The 15770-nt window shown below is 39.2% G+C and overlaps 1 long non-coding RNA gene and 1 pseudogene across 1 annotated transcript in view; one reads left to right on the forward strand and one right to left on the reverse strand.

Moving 5' to 3' along the window:
- LOC145538678 (uncharacterized) overlaps positions 1-14538 on the reverse strand; it is a 16941-nt gene extending 2403 nt beyond the window's left edge. The window contains exons 1-4 of the long non-coding RNA XR_014077175.1: positions 14410-14538; positions 11045-11120; positions 10091-10229; positions 8470-8714 (exon numbers count right to left, since the gene is read on the reverse strand). This is a non-coding gene — a long non-coding RNA (uncharacterized LOC145538678). The remainder of the gene's footprint in view (positions 1-8469; positions 8715-10090; positions 10230-11044; positions 11121-14409) is intronic.
- A 126-nt stretch (positions 14539-14664) lies between these two features.
- LOC145539601 (DNA polymerase eta pseudogene) lies at positions 14665-15492 on the forward strand (annotated as a pseudogene).
- Positions 15493-15770: the final 278 nt, after the last annotated feature.

Below are 15770 nucleotides of genomic sequence, written 5' to 3' on the forward strand. Positions count from 1 at the left end.
TTGAAGTCTGCTGATAGCTGAGATTTACTTGCTGCTCTTTTTGCCCAGGCCAAGTACTTCTCCTGTTTCACTTAAGTATAGACTCTAGGGATAATGATCATTTTCAAAAATATGCTACTGCACAACTTGAAATGGGTAAGCTAGACTTGGACGTGCATCTGAGTGTTCTCACTCTATTTTCCATAGTCACAACTCCTATTATGGTTTCAATTAGCTAACTGAAATTAATATTTCATTACACTTTTTTGATCATGCTTTAATTTAACTAACAATAATGACCAGAGCATAAAATAGCCCAAGTCTTTTGTTTAAGGTCTGGCGAACAGAACCATATGCCTAACCTCAACCCTTTGGGGAATGGACATTCAGAAAGTATTTACATGGCTCTTCAATTTTATTTATTATTTTCCTGTTGCTTTTTTTGGTCTTTGTGGCTTTGTTTACCCACTACACGTGGGGGGTGAGGCTAGAGTCAGGGGTTTTGCTTTACTTCTGGAATTATGGCATTTGAGAATGTTGCCCCATTTGTCATCCATTATGCCTCTTTTCTGTTAAGTATTTATTCTGATCAAAGTCTACACAAAAATTAACAATTTTTTCTTTTCTTTTTCTGGTTGAGTGTGTGTGTGTATACTCAACCAGAGGAGAGTGAAAAAGCTGGCTTAAAATTCAACATTCAAAAAACTAAGATCATGGCATCCAGTCCCATCACTCATGGCAAATATATGGGAAAACAATGGAAACAGTGACAGACTTTATTTTCTTGGGCTCCAAAATCATTGCAGACAGTGACTGCAGTCATGAAATCACTTGCTCCTTGGAAGAAAAACTATGACAAACCTAGATAGCATATTAAAAAGCAGAGACATCACTTCACTCACAAAGGTCTGTATAGTCAAAGCTATGGTTTTTCCAGTAGTCATGTATGGAAGTGAGAGTTGGACCATAAAGAAGGCTGAGTGCCAAAGAATAGATGCTTTCGAATTGTGGTTCTGGAGAGGACTCTTGAGACTTCCTTGGACTGCAAGAAGATCAAATCAGTCAATCCAAAAAGAAATCAACCCTGAATATTCATTGGAAGGACTGATGCTGAAGTTCCAATATTTTGGCCACCTAATGTGAACAGCCAGCCCATTGAAAAAGATGCTGATGCTGGGAAAGATTTAGGGCAGGAGGAGAAGGGGGCAACAGAGGATGAGACAGTTGGATGACATCACTGATTCAATGGACATGAGTTTGACCAAACTGGGAGATAGTGAAGGACAGGGAAGCCTGGCTTGCTGCAGTCCATGGGGTCACAAAGAGTCAGACACAACTTAGGGACTGAACAACAGCATGTGTTGAAAGACATATAGAATCTCTAGAAAAGGCATTTAATAACTGGCAGGTATCACTAGGATTATCACCATTATTTCTTCCAAATTCTCCTCCATTCTTTACTTCATTCCCATCCTCTGACCTCTCTCATTTCCCTTTTTTCTTTTCTTTTTGCTTTCTCATTCTCCTTTACTCTCTTCTGTAAGTGCCTCTGCTGTGTGAGTGGTGCCCAGAGGCCCTCCAGTAATACTCAGAGACAAAGATGTTGCTGATTCTTGCTCTCCATGACCAGCCAGACAAGAAATACCAGAGCAAATGCCATCTAAGAAATACTATCTTGTGTAGAAAGATGTTCCGTGCATCTAATCAATGCAGTATAACTGAAGTTAATTACCCTATTGTCTGAAAATGCTGAGTTTCTTCTCTACAAGTAATATCAAGACACACAAATTTAACATTCTTTCACTCAGGTACTTATTCCTCTAGAAAGTCTATTAAAGATATATAAGGCATTAGATCTTCTGCTAAAATTGAAGCTATGAAAGATTTCTTTTTTATCTTTGTATCAACTCACTCTACAGATATTTGTTGAATAAACAGCAAGTGAACGATGAACAACCCAAAATTTCTGGTTACAAAGACACTGAAAAGAAAAAAATAAAATTTATATTCATGAATGTAGGTCATGTACACATACTATAGCTTTTTTTCAATTAAAATGAGTCGGCAACTTCTATGTGTCAGGTTCTGAACTGGATGCTAAGATATAAGGATGAAAAGACAAGACATAGTCCCCGCTTATCATTCATTCATTCACTTGGTAAACATTTTCAAATATCTATTTTGTGCCAGGAATGGAGTAAGGGTTACAGACACAGCCCTGATCAGGGTAGACATGGACCCTGATCTCATGAAACTTACTTCCTAATACGGAAAATATAAAAGAAAACAAACATAACCTACCTCTATTTAAGAATATAATTACAACTTATGAGGAGAGCCATACATAAGACAATAACAGACTGAAATGGACAGGACAGCTACTTTAGATAGTTTAGTGTGAGACAGAAAAGTAATCTGATAGTTATAATTCACTATTTACATATTTGCCTGTCAACCTATAGGTCTGTTATGTCTCTCCTTCATTCCCCTCAAAAACTGAAGAAGCAATAAAATATTCCAAGAACAATAAAGGAACACACAGTACAATGTGAACACAGATGAATAAGCAGCCCAAACTCTGTGGGATCACAATATTAGCACAGAAAGTAACACACTTAGGAAAAAAGCCAAAAAGAAAAATGCAGGAAGAGGCAACTAATTGGATGGGATTGATGGGGAGCAACCTACTTTGTCACCTACTTCCAGCTCAAGCCAGTAGGGACCATGTTACTTACTTGGCAATGTGGTCAAAGTGCCACTATGGCACCCAGACCTTGGATCTGCATGTGTGGCTTTTCAGTACTATCTTAAAAGCATTCCCTGAGTCTGCTGCTTGTCCTACTGCTGAAAGAGCCTTGACTTAGCATGCAAGGACCTAAGCTCACTGTCCATTTCTGCTACTCATTAACTGTGCAACCAGGAGCAGGTCACTTCCTAGCTCCAGTCTCAGCTTCCTCTGGTATACAATGGGTGCATCTGTCAGAGCACAACTATAGACAGAAAAATTCACTCTAACTTGCTAAACCACAAAGCAGCTTATTACTAAGTATGAGTAGCTTCCTAAATCACTGGAGGGCTAGATGACTAGGCTCCAGGCTGAGTTTCCAGATACAGCTTCCAGCCCCTTTTAACCTGTGGCACCTTCCTTGCTAGCAATATAGCTGCCTCACACCTAATCTCTCCTCCTATACTTAACCCTATGACTAACAAGTATCACAGGAGTACAAGTGATAAAACTAAAACTTCATCTAAAATCATAAGTGTAAGGGTATGTAGAAAATGCCATTTTTAATTGCACAGTCACTATAGACCAGGAAGGCATACCAGAGGGGGTTGGAACAGGTGCAGCAAGCCAAGCCCCACAATTTGCCACAAATGGCAATAATGCATCCCTCACAGGGCTCTTACAAGGAGTGGTGTTTGTGAAGATGTTTCCACTTAATAAACACTGGCTTGATCTGGCCAAAATTCCATGTGCCCTAACACTAGGTTCCAAATATAGAGTCCACCCTGGAAGTCCAGCCCTACAACCCCAGAGATCTACCAACACTCTGTGGCTGGAACCTGCTTCCAGTAAACCACCCTTTCTGTGTGATGGACCTTGCTGGCTTACAGCATGACTCTACCCAGAAACAGAAAGGTCTCTGACCCCCAGCAAATCAAAGTCTACAAGGTAGAGTGGTGAGTACTGGCTTTGAGCCAGTACTCTGATAGAGTAATGTCAAAATCCACAAGGGGGACAACTAATTTTGCCTGGAAGGCTTAGCATTTACCACTGTTAACCATTTGGAACCATTTGCCTCCAAGCAAATACTAACCAAAAGAAAGCCAGCATAGCAAAATTATCACACAAAATTGACTTGAAGGTAAAAAGCATTGTGTTAGAAATAAAAATGGTCACTACATAATAATAAAAGCTTCAATTCACAGGAACACATAATAATTTTAAACTCTTAGGTATGTGTTATACCTTCAAAATATATGATACAAAATTGAGGTATCTGTTAAGAGAAATTTATATGTTCACACACTTTAACATGCTTCTCTCAGTAATTGATAGATCAAATGAATAAAGAACAAGCAGCAAGGATATAGATTTGAACACAAATGACAAGCCTAATCCAAAGGACATATTATAGAACACTGCATCTAACTACTTGTTGAACATGTAAGGGCTATTTACAAAAATTAATCATGCACTAGGCTATAGAGGAAGTCTAATAAATTTCAAAGGCTCTCTGTAGGCCACATCTTTTGGCAACAATGTAGTAAACACACCTTTTCGAAAAGAACAAAATAAAAATCTGTTTTATTAGAAACTTAATACATTTAAAATAATTCAAGACAAAAAAGGGAAATCATAATGGAACTTGGACTATTATATAACACTTCAAAAGAATGACATATGAAAAATTAACACATCAAAATTTGAGGGATGCAATTAAAGTATTTCTTGGGGGAAAAAACATAGCTTTAAATTTTTAGAGTAGGAAAAAAGGCTCAAAATTAATGAGCAGAATATATAACATGAAATTAGAAAAAATTTGGAATTAAACAAAGCCAAAGTGGGGGTCATTGAAAAAACTAATAAAATTAAAAGTTTTATGGTAATGTTAATAAAGAAAAAGAAGAGTAAGTAAACAATACTAATTAAGAGACCATAACTATAGATGCTATGTTATTCAACAATTTCAGTTCAGTTCAGTTCAGTTCAGTCGCTCATTCGTGTCCAACTCTTTGCGACCTCATGAACTGCAGCACACGAGGCCTCCCTGTCCATCACCAACTTCCGGAGTCCACCCAAACCCATGTCCATTGAGTCGATGATGTCATCCAACCATCTCATCCTCTCTCGTCCCCTTCTTCTCCTGCTCTCCATCTTTCCCAGCATCAGGGTCTTTTCAAATGAGTCAGCTCTTCTCATCAGGTGGCCAAAGTATTGGAGTTTCAGCTTCATCAGTCCTTCCAATGAACACCCAGGACTGATCTCTTTTAGGATGGACTGGCTGGATCTCCTTGCAGTCCAAGGGACTCTCAAGAGTCTTCTCCAACACCACAGTTCAAAAGCATCGATTCTTCGGCGCTCAGCTTTCTTTATAGTGCAACTTTCACATCCATACATGACTACTGGGAAAACCATAGCCTTGACTAGATGGACCTTTGTTGGCAAAGTAATGTCTCTGCTTTTTAATACGCTGTCTAAGTTGGTCATAACTTTCCTTCCAAGGAGTAAGCGTCTTTTAATTTCATGGCTGCAATCACCATCTGCAGTAATTTTGGAGCCCAGAAAAAGAAAGTCAGCCACTGTTTCCACTGTTTCCCCATCTATTTGCCATGAAGTGATGGGACCAGATGCCATGATCTTAGTTTTCTGAATGTTGAGCTTTAAGCCAACTTTTTCACTCTCCTCTTTCACTTTCATCAAGAGGCTCTTTAGTTCTTCTTCACTTTCTGCCATAAAGGTCGTGTCATTTGCATATCTGAGGTTATTGATATTTCTGCTGGCAATCTTGATTCCAGCTTGTGCTTCCTCCAGCCCAGCATTTCTCATGATGTACTCTGCATATAAGTTAAATAAGCAGAGTGACAATATACAGCCTTGATGTACTCCTTTTCCTATTTGGAACCAGTCTGTTGTTCCATGTCCAGTTCTAACTGTTGCTTCCTGACCTGCATACAGGTTTCTCAAGAGGCAGGTAAGGTGGTCTGGTATTCCCACCTCTTTCAGAATTTTCCACTTTAAAAGATAATAAGTTGATAGCATGAATAATTCTACTGTAATAAATTTTAATATATAGATACATTCTACAAATATGCAATTTAGTAAGTGTGAATGGAGGATTTTTTTAAATCAAAGAAAATTAAATTTAAATCAAAGAAAATACGAATAGGTCTATAAAAGTATAAAAAGTATGTTTTACCCTAAAAATGCAAGGTTGGTTTACTGTTAGAAAATATTCATAATAGACAGTGGTTAGGTATCCACATTAATAAGTAAAAGAAGATAAATAATCTCCACAGATATAGAAAGTTCATCTGAATAGATTCAGGAAAAACATTTGAAATAAATGCAAATCCACTTACGATTTTTTTAAACCCTTAGCAAACTAAGAATAAAAGGACTGTTTCTAATTTAATAGAAAGCAACCATAAGCACCTACTGCAAATTCCATACTTAATAGTGAAATGTTGGAAATATGAAAGATAAAAACATATTTCCTTTGAAATATATTCACACTTCTACTATAGCTCTTATTATGAACTGCAATGATCTATTGACATGTTTGTCTCCCAGCTGCACCCGCCCTGCCCCCCGTGCTCTGGACTGTTCCTAGCACATAGCAGGCATACCATTCAAGTTTTTTGAATGAATGGATGAATGAATAAACCAGAGTCCCTTAGTCCTAAAATTCAGGTTGCTTAAAGGTCACCAGGTAATTTCTGATTCTCCAGCTATATCCATTTAGTACTCAAGGACTCTTTGAACGGAATTTGAGTACTGAAAATGCGTTGCCCTGTGATATTCAAGACATTCCAGATGGCTCTTGTACCTTCTCAACTCTATATGTAAACATCATATCCCCAACTTGTTTTCATTTACTTAACCATTCTGAGAATCAATTCTTCCCCTTATTACTGGGAATAATAATAATAGTATGCTTGCCTCACAGGGTTGTTGTGAGAATTCGATGAATGTTCATGGAACAGTTAACAGTGCTTTTCATCTAGTAAGTATGCAATAAATGTTGCTTATGGTTGTAATTATTAACACTAGGGCTATTTCAGATTTCCAGAGTATCTAGTACAGTGCTTTGTACACAAAAGCAACTTCTCACAAGCTGTTTGCTAAATAAATGAATGATCAGCCTGTGATACTGAAATATGCTGGTGACCTTTATGCAATTTGCATTCACTTATTCATTCATTCATTCATTCAAATTGAATTGCAAGCCTGCTTCCTGTCAGATGCTATGCTTAGCACTGGGAATACAGAGATGATTAATGATTAAGACATGATTCTAGATGTTGAAGAACTCATAGCATAATGGAAATCACTGGACAGCATAAACAACCTTATTTTAATTTGAAAAATCTGCATTGGAAGCTCTCCATTTTTATATCTACTTTTTACAAGCAAGGTATACTGACCCTTGTCAAGATGGAGTCAGCATGGAGAAAAATCAAGCTATATTGGAGCTAAGATCTTCTCATAAAGACTGGAGCTCAGGACTAAGGTGAACTGAATTGGCCCTAGTAGTTGGTCTTAAAAGGCAACCCAGAGAATCAAGGATATTGTATTCAGAGTCATAAGCTGAAGCTTGACTCTGAAAATTATTGGCAACTGAAGGTCCCATCTCAAAGCTGGGCCATGGCCATAGTATGTAGGGTTCCCAGCAGAAGACATGTGCCGTGCATCAAGGTCACTAATACCAACACATGGGAGAATGAATCTGGCAGAAGAAACAATATGAGGAAGGTAATGAAGAGCAAAGATATTCTTTAGGAAGAGAGATATCAGGAATGGGAAAGGTGATTTAAGCCTCAAACCCCAGAAAAAAGCTTCACACACCACTAAGTTATCCGACAGACTAAGGAAATTAGTATAATAATGTCAGATGGTTTTATATTGGTTAAAATAAAAATATTAATACCCTACAGGATATAATAGATTTTTGTCATATTTTCTAGTTGCTCAGCACCTTTTGAGAACCCTGAAATACTTGGAAAATATTTTCACTTATGAGTTTCAATTCTTCAAGGTAGAAACTGGAAAACAAGTCTCCCCAACAACTTAGCTGCTAAGACATATGCATGAGACCTAGGATCCTCCTATCAAATGCAACCATGAGGGACTTTTTCTCAAAAGAATACAACATAAAGAAGAAGGCCTGTGAAAGCCACCTTCTAGAGAACATGTCGGAGAAGGCAATGGCACCCCACTCCAGTACTCTTGCCTGGAAAATTCCATGGACGGAAGAGCCTGGTAGGCTACAGTCCATGGGGTCGCTAAGAGTTGGACACAACTGAGCGACTTCACTTCCACTTTTCCCTTTCATGCACTGGAGAAGGAAATGGCAACCCACTCCAGTGTTCTTGCCTGGAGAATCCCAGGGACGGCGGAGCCTGGTGGGCTGCCGTCTATGGGGTCGCACAGAGTCGGACACGACTGAAGCGACTTAGCAGCAGCAGCAGCAGCAGAGAACATGTGGCAAATGTGTTCAAGCCTTGGAAGGAGGAAAAGGTGAAGGTCCTGGTGACTAGCCTCTATGGGGTAGAAGCATGGGACGTTAGGAGTAGTACTTTTGTGAGTAAAAGGCCTTGTAGCATAACTTCCCATTGTTCCTAGTTGTGTAGCATTCAAGCCAGAGTTTCTAGCCACCAGAAGGTTGGATAGCTTTTCTTCTTATACCAGCTTTACTGGATTCTTACAATCATCAGTGGGTTAGATTGACAGATACAATGGGTTAGATCAGTAGCTGAGAAACTCACCTCTGAGGAGGGACAGAGAGTGCTGCCATTTGGAGCTAATATGGATACCCAGGACCACTCTGGGTTACTAAATGCCAGATGTCATTGATGGTAAAGGAGGCAGAGCAAGAAGTTGCTCTACCAACTGCACCTGGATCACCAAGTGCTGTTTCTGCAGAACTCAGGGGTCAACATGTCATATACTGTTTTCTCTTTCAAGAAATCTCAGGAATCAGAGCTGGCCTGCAGTCTTCTGGGTGGAAGACCTAGGAAGGAAGAAGAAAATGAGAAGCCAGGGAAATGAAGCCAAGTTTAACTGCCTCCACTCCACCTTTAGAGTCACCTCCATTTCTCTCCATCTGAACTCAGTGTTAGCATCCTAAGAGTTCTCCTTGCAACCAGATATTTCTAAGAACTGACAACACAAAAAGAAAGAAAAAGGGAAGCAGAATTTTTCTCATTTATTGCCAGAGAACTGCTTTTAGAGAATGAGTTTTTTGCTTTCTGCTTATTCCTGTGGCTACTATGAACTCTCAAGATACATCTGCTGTAAGAAATATCACTTCATTTCTTCACCTTGATATCAAAGGCCTAACTGCTCATACTCCTGTGACAGGATGGCTAAAGACTCCTCTTCTTAGATTAATCCCTGAGCTAAGCACTGGGGTACAAAGATGAAGAAGACCTAGCTTCTGCCCTCAGGGAGTTGGGTTGAGTGGAAGACAGAGATACACCACAATAGAATATCCAAGTATAATAGATTCATAGACATAATGTTACGGAAGGCATGCTTGCCTTTGACACAGGTGAGAGGAGAGAAGCCTTTTGAAGGCTTACAGAAAGGAGTGACATTTTGGCCTTTCTGCATGAATAGAACTTTCATGAAAAAATGAAGACATTCCAGGAAAAGGAAGCAACATAAACATTGGCATGGAAATATAGAATTGCAAATTGTGTTCAGGAAACATTGACTCCTTCCTGGCGGAGAGCACAATGTGTGTGTGATAAAGGAATAGGGGACTGGGAGGACAGACTGTTCTCAGAGCTTCTTTCTAAGTTAGAAAGAGACAGATATTATGCGTGCTGATTGAATGATTATGGCATGGAGTCACTAAAAAGTTGAGATAGAGTAAAAATAAAACAAAAATCCAGAAACTTCACCTCAATATTCCATCCACTAAACTCTTCAAAAGTCTCTGCCAGAACTACTAATATTGCTTGGTAAAATGTGATTTTTTTAAACAGGGGTAAGATTCTTTGATAAGATGTAACAAAAGTGCTTTAATTCAGTTACGAGTCAGCAAAATGATGATGGTGAAGAAGTCACTGGAGACTGACGTGCTACTAAATTATGAAGAGAAAGAAGCTGTAGAAGGGAAATAGCCAAACTTGGAACACTGAGTTTATGATCTGGACCCTGAAATGGTTTAATTTTCAAGATACTCCAATTTCCTCTTGACTAGTTCACACACTTCTAGTTCCTCCTCTATCTCACCCTAAGCCCTCATTGCCTCCCAGAAAGTGGGAAATGCCCCCTCTTTAAACGGATCAAATGAAACAGGGAGAGAAACTATATATTTTAGTCTGAATCCCCAATCAGCTCAGAAAGAAGGCAGCATTGACTAAGGACCATATACCTTACCTTTCAGCTGGTACCTTTGTGTACCCTTGGCTGATGCCAGCAACTCAGCCCCACGTCTCCCACTCAGCTCTCCCAGGCTTCTTAGAACTCAGGTTCCCAAGACAAAGCACAATTGAGGCCCAGTTAGTGCTCAGGTTTACTGAGAATTAAGCCATAGATAGATACCATCAAAACACATTTCACTTGTGACCTTTCACAGCCAACGAATTGGAAGGATTTTCCTTTGCTGGGATTGAATTTAAAACGACTTCCCAGGAGCGAAAGGTCAGTCCATGGAATCATGATATCCAGTTAAATACAGCTAAATAGAACATTTTAGCATGACAATAAATGGAGTTATATTTAGCTGATTTGGGAAACTATCTGGCAAGGGAAAAGGGGGACTACAGAGATTCTTCATCTACCACCCCTCCTCCCCCAGATGGAAAAAGTAATGGAGTAGTGCAGACAAGCACAAAGGTGAGGAATTTTACTAAATCTGTCCAGTGAGACCATTTTTGCTTTCCTAACATTTACCATGTTCTGAGTAGGACGTGTTGGTTGAATTGCATAAAGACTATATTGTCCTCTTGACACACACGTGAAATTCCTATTAGCATGACTGGAGCAAGATGTGCTCCAAAGGGAGAACATACCCTCAAATAACTTTCTAGGCAGCTTTGATTTCTAGATATGTATGAGGTGAAAGCACATTAGCCAAACTGGCTTTGATAACAAATGTATTCTTTTTTAACAAGGAAAGACTGAAGGGAAAAAATAGTTGGCACTCGTCTGCCCTTAACTTGAAATGCCCCAAGCTATTTAGAAATAGCCTCATATTTGCTGTTGTTAACTAACCGATGGTTTTGTTAGCTGATGACTGTTTCTCTAAATAACTCCTGACAATAAAAGGCTGTGACATATGAGAGCAACATGGAGACCATAAGTGGTAGCCTTTTACCTCCAGAATCTTACCTTGTCGTCCATCCTGAAATTTGATGTGTGTAATTGCAGCCACTGGGAAGGTGTGGAGTGCTATAGCATCACAGATCTGCCAATAGTTAGAAGAGAATATAAGTATACATTGTTTTCTTCAAAGGGAGAAAAATATTTAACTGAAACCAATTTAGAAATCAGAATCCCTGTGAGTTTAGAGTGAGAATGTTTTCAATGAAATACTGTTTCATTCTGGCTATGAGAGACCCACAACGTTCGTCTCCCAGGCCAAGAGTGCTATTTGATAGAGAATCCACTATTTGTTCTTGTTCCCCAAGACTCTACCTACTACACAATAAGCGGGTACCCTAGCTGATATAATCCACAGTGATTCAGCAACAACTATCACCCATAGCCTTGTGGAATCCACCTAACATTGTTTGTTTTTTTACTTAGGATGAACGATCTCTCTGCTTATAAGGTTTTTCTCCTATGAGGCTGCCTTCTTTAATTTTATCTTTTTAAAAATATCACCTGATCTTTTTACATATCTTTTATTCTGCCTTTGGACAGCCCAAAATGGGCATGACCTGCTTGGGCATAATATTGGCCACTTACCGATCTCTAGCTGAGAAAAAGGTATGATCACAGGGCACTACTAAACTCAAAGAACTTACACTTAGACCTCAAGCCCTTGGCTCCTAAAGGTCTATTTGTCCCAGACACTTTGAATCTACCCTCAACCTGGGAAGACCTTTATACAATATATATAAGAATATGGCCTTTGTATAATTCAACAAACAGGTCCTCCATAGAACACAATAAATGTTAGGAAAGTAATCATCTTACCTCTCCAACTTTATCTTGCTCTTTTTTCCTAATATATTGCTGATTTTTTATTGTTCTCTTAACACCTTCACTTAGCCTCTAAATTGTAGCACACTGATCTTTTATGTCCAAATCCAAAAACAGCTCCATTTCCTGCTTACTGATTTAATCTCTCACCCTTGGTTAAAAAGGTTCCAAAATGATTTTAGCCTACCACTAAAATGAATCAACCCAATCTGTATTCTTTCCCCATAGATGATCTCTCATCCAAGTCTGTGACCACCCATTATCACCCAACCACGCTCTGCTCTCTACACCTCTAGGACCATAACTCATTCCAAAAAGTCCATGTCTCCAAGAAGCCTGGATAAGATAAATTACCTGAGACATTTCCTTTTAGGTACAGACAGAATACTGTTGCAGTAATCCCATTATTGAGATGACCAGATAAGGGTACTAAAGTAAAGCAGTGACAATAGGAAGAAAAAATAGTCACATTCAAAATATGTTTTTGATAAGATGATAACTGATTAACAAAAAGGAAGAAAAAGAGGAAAAGATCAAGGGTGACTTCAGATTTCTGACTTGAAAAGGAGTTGAATGCTGTATGTGATCAAAGAATAGGGGTAAAAGAGTTTGAGCTCTGAAAATCATTGAAACATGGGCTACATGGGCACATATTGTGTTTATCCCCTTATTTATGAACACTCTTATGTGAAATATGCAGGACTAGGATATCTGTCATTTGAATAAACTGTCAAAAAGTAGAATAAGGAATCTTTATAAAATCACAGAACTCTGAATCCCAGTTCCCTTGTGTATAAAATGATGACAGTATTTACCCTGGATATTGGTAAAAATATAACATACTTTTTACAAACCACCCGATACAGTACCTAGCATAGTATATTCAATAAATCGTAGCCACTATTACACCTATGATTTGGAATAGCTTACTATATATGATCTAAAGATTGAATTAGCAACTTGAAAACTGAAAACCGAACCAACAATGAAATGTTGAAAAATGCTGACAGCACCCTACCTAGATTGTGATCTCATGGACTCACCGCTATTACTTATTGCTTACCTAGCACTAGTCCCACAAAATTCAAGGTCAGTCATTATCATTTACTGAACACAGGAAATGAGAAAAGCACTTCATAGATGGGGAAAACACAGCATCCTTGCTGGTAGAAATCATGTAATTCAACTCAAATGAGTTCAAATATTTGATAGCCTAAAGTCATTGTCTATGAACAAATCAACACACTAAGACATCAAAGAAAACAATGCAAAGGTATCTCTGGCCTTCTTCCTTGTGAAGACAGAGGCTGTGTTGTATACACAAGATATATAACCTTAGATAACATTAGGGGGCAGGGTGGTTAAGTTAGGCAAGCCTTTCCCTCAAAAAATGTCTTATGTGCTCACTTTCTGAAAATGACAATTTGTGAGTAATCTTTTTCACATAAAAATAAATAACTCTGAAAATGATTATACCTAAAACAAAACAAATAGAAAAACAAAATGTGAGTAAAACAAAAAAACAGCCTGTTTTGTGAATAAAAAAGACCCAAGTTTTTCCCACATTCCTCGTTACTGACTGAAATCTTCTCTAAGTAAACTGATTATGTCAACATGTGAATAATTTTCAGAATCACCTACCATGGTTACGGTAGAAGTTACTGGCAACCCACATACCCACCCACAAAGAAAAGTGCATTACTTCGGATTATTTGGTTGCAGATGACAGAAACAGACTCTGGTTAACTTAAGCAACGTAACAAAAACAATTATAAAAAATAAATTACAGACTCTAATGAAAAAGTGAACAATCAGGCCTTGGGAAGAATAGTATCAAAGATGCTCCAAGAAATTAGAAAAGAGGCATTAACAGATTATCTCTTCAATGGATGGCTTGTGGAAGGACCTATTTCAATGCTCTGTGTCTGTATCCACTCACTGAAGATTCAGAGAAAGTAGAATTAGTCTTAACCTCAGACATGTGTCCAATCAGTGCACATGACTCTCTCACTAGAACAGCATGGAAGTTTTCCTTTTCCCCAGAAGGAAAACTAGAATGTTAGTAACAAAAAAGGGGAAGGGCTGCTGAGTGATCAAAACCATAGATTCCAAGATAGCCCATCTCAGAGAATATTGGTTCTGAAGAGAAGCAAGCCTTGGCTTTTGAAATCCTTCGTGCAATTCGATCCATATTGCCACTGAAGCAAAATAACTTATATTATTAAAATCTTTTCCTTTAGAAAGAAATCTGATGTAAGAGTGCACACTTTTAAAAATAATATTTCCCAGCCTTTCTATTAAAAGCATTTCACCCACTGAGGAAGTAGCACCTGTGTACACAGCTTGCCATCATAAGTCCTCATAAAGCACAGATTATGGTCTCAAATCACACTCAAAGGAACCAGGACTCCTTGGAAGGTTCATGTTTTAGAACAGAAACAAATACGATGGTGACAGAACGTCCTATGGTTATAGAAGAACAAGACTTTTCTAAGATGATAGCATGTGGTGAAATGACAACAGATCCAATTGAAAGAATTGCTACTCACAATACTGTGATGATTCAAACATCCAAGCCAAAATATAATAACAATTGTGGTTCATTAGACTAGTTGAGAGTATGGAGGGCAGAGTTCATTATGGCACGGAAACAGCATTTAGAAGGCTTCCGGGGAGACTGAGCGGCGCAGTGCGCAGGCGCGTCAAAGGTTGGCTGCAGGCGCGCGCCCTCCGGTCTCATCAGGAGGGTGATCTGCTGAGCGCGCGGCCTCAGCTGAGCCTGCCCAGCTGTGCAGTCCGCTAGCATGAAGAGAGTCTTTTCAGCCCTTGGTTCTTTCTTCTGTCGTTTTGGGGAATAAATCTCTCTCGAAAGCAACTGGCCTGCTACCAGAAAGGGGACGGCTAAGAACAGTGGACACCGAGTCCGGCATCGGTGGCATCCGCGAGTTGCGGTTTTGTCAGATGTTTGTCACCTTGAAAAATGTCTGAGGGACAGGACCATTGCTCGGGTGGACATGGACTCTTTTCTGTTCATGTGGAGCAATGACAAAATCCTGTTTTTAAGACTAAACTGCGTGCAGTTGTACAGTATAAATCATGGAAGTCTGGGTGGAGCAATTGTAGCACATTATAAAGTTCGTGCGCTTGGGGTCACTAGAAATATGTGGGCAGATGATGCTAAGAAGTTTTATGTCCAGATGGTCTACTGGCACGAGTTCGTGAGCCCCGTGGGAATGCTGACCTCACCGAGTACCGGGAAGCCAATGTAGAAGTGAGGTCTCGTTTTGCTGTGATTGAACGTGCCAACCTTGACGAGGCTAATGGAGACCTGACCATTGCCGTAGGGGAGAGACTGCAAAAGCTCCGGGGTCAGTCTGTCTTAGCCGACTTGTTGCCGAGCACCTACATTGAAGGGCTGCCCCAAGGCGCTCCAGCAACAGAAGGGACTGTGCAGAAAGGAACTTCCAGAGCATCACATTGTTTCTGCTTCCTGCTTTTGGAACTTGCTTTGATCACTCTGATCCTCCTTGGATTGATTAAAAGGAAGCTTATGCTACAACCTGAATAAATCACAAGGGCTCACATGGAAGGATATATAGATTCTCTCATCTTTCCAGGTAAGTGGACGTTGATAAGCTGTGAAAGAAGTCATCCGTTAACTTTGTTTATGCTGCATTTTGTTGAACAAATTCTCTTAGTCCATAGTTTTTCACCTTGTGGTTTGTGCACTTTGAATCATTTTTCTTCTATTGGCCTTCTAGTTTCTTTTTAGGTATTTCAACTGTTTGGAATTTACCTTTTTATTTGATTTAAAGTAGGGAGCCACCTTAATTATTAGTCTTGTTAGAAAAGGTTTAGTTTTCCCAGCAATTATTTATTAAACAAGCCGTTCTTTCTTAACTTCTTATAT

The sequence above is a fragment of the Giraffa tippelskirchi genome, chromosome 2 (genome assembly GCF_054371585.1).
Source record: "Giraffa tippelskirchi isolate mGirTip1 chromosome 2, T2T-mGirTip1v1.2.pri, whole genome shotgun sequence".
Classification (NCBI taxonomy): Eukaryota; Metazoa; Chordata; class Mammalia; order Artiodactyla; family Giraffidae; genus Giraffa; species Giraffa tippelskirchi.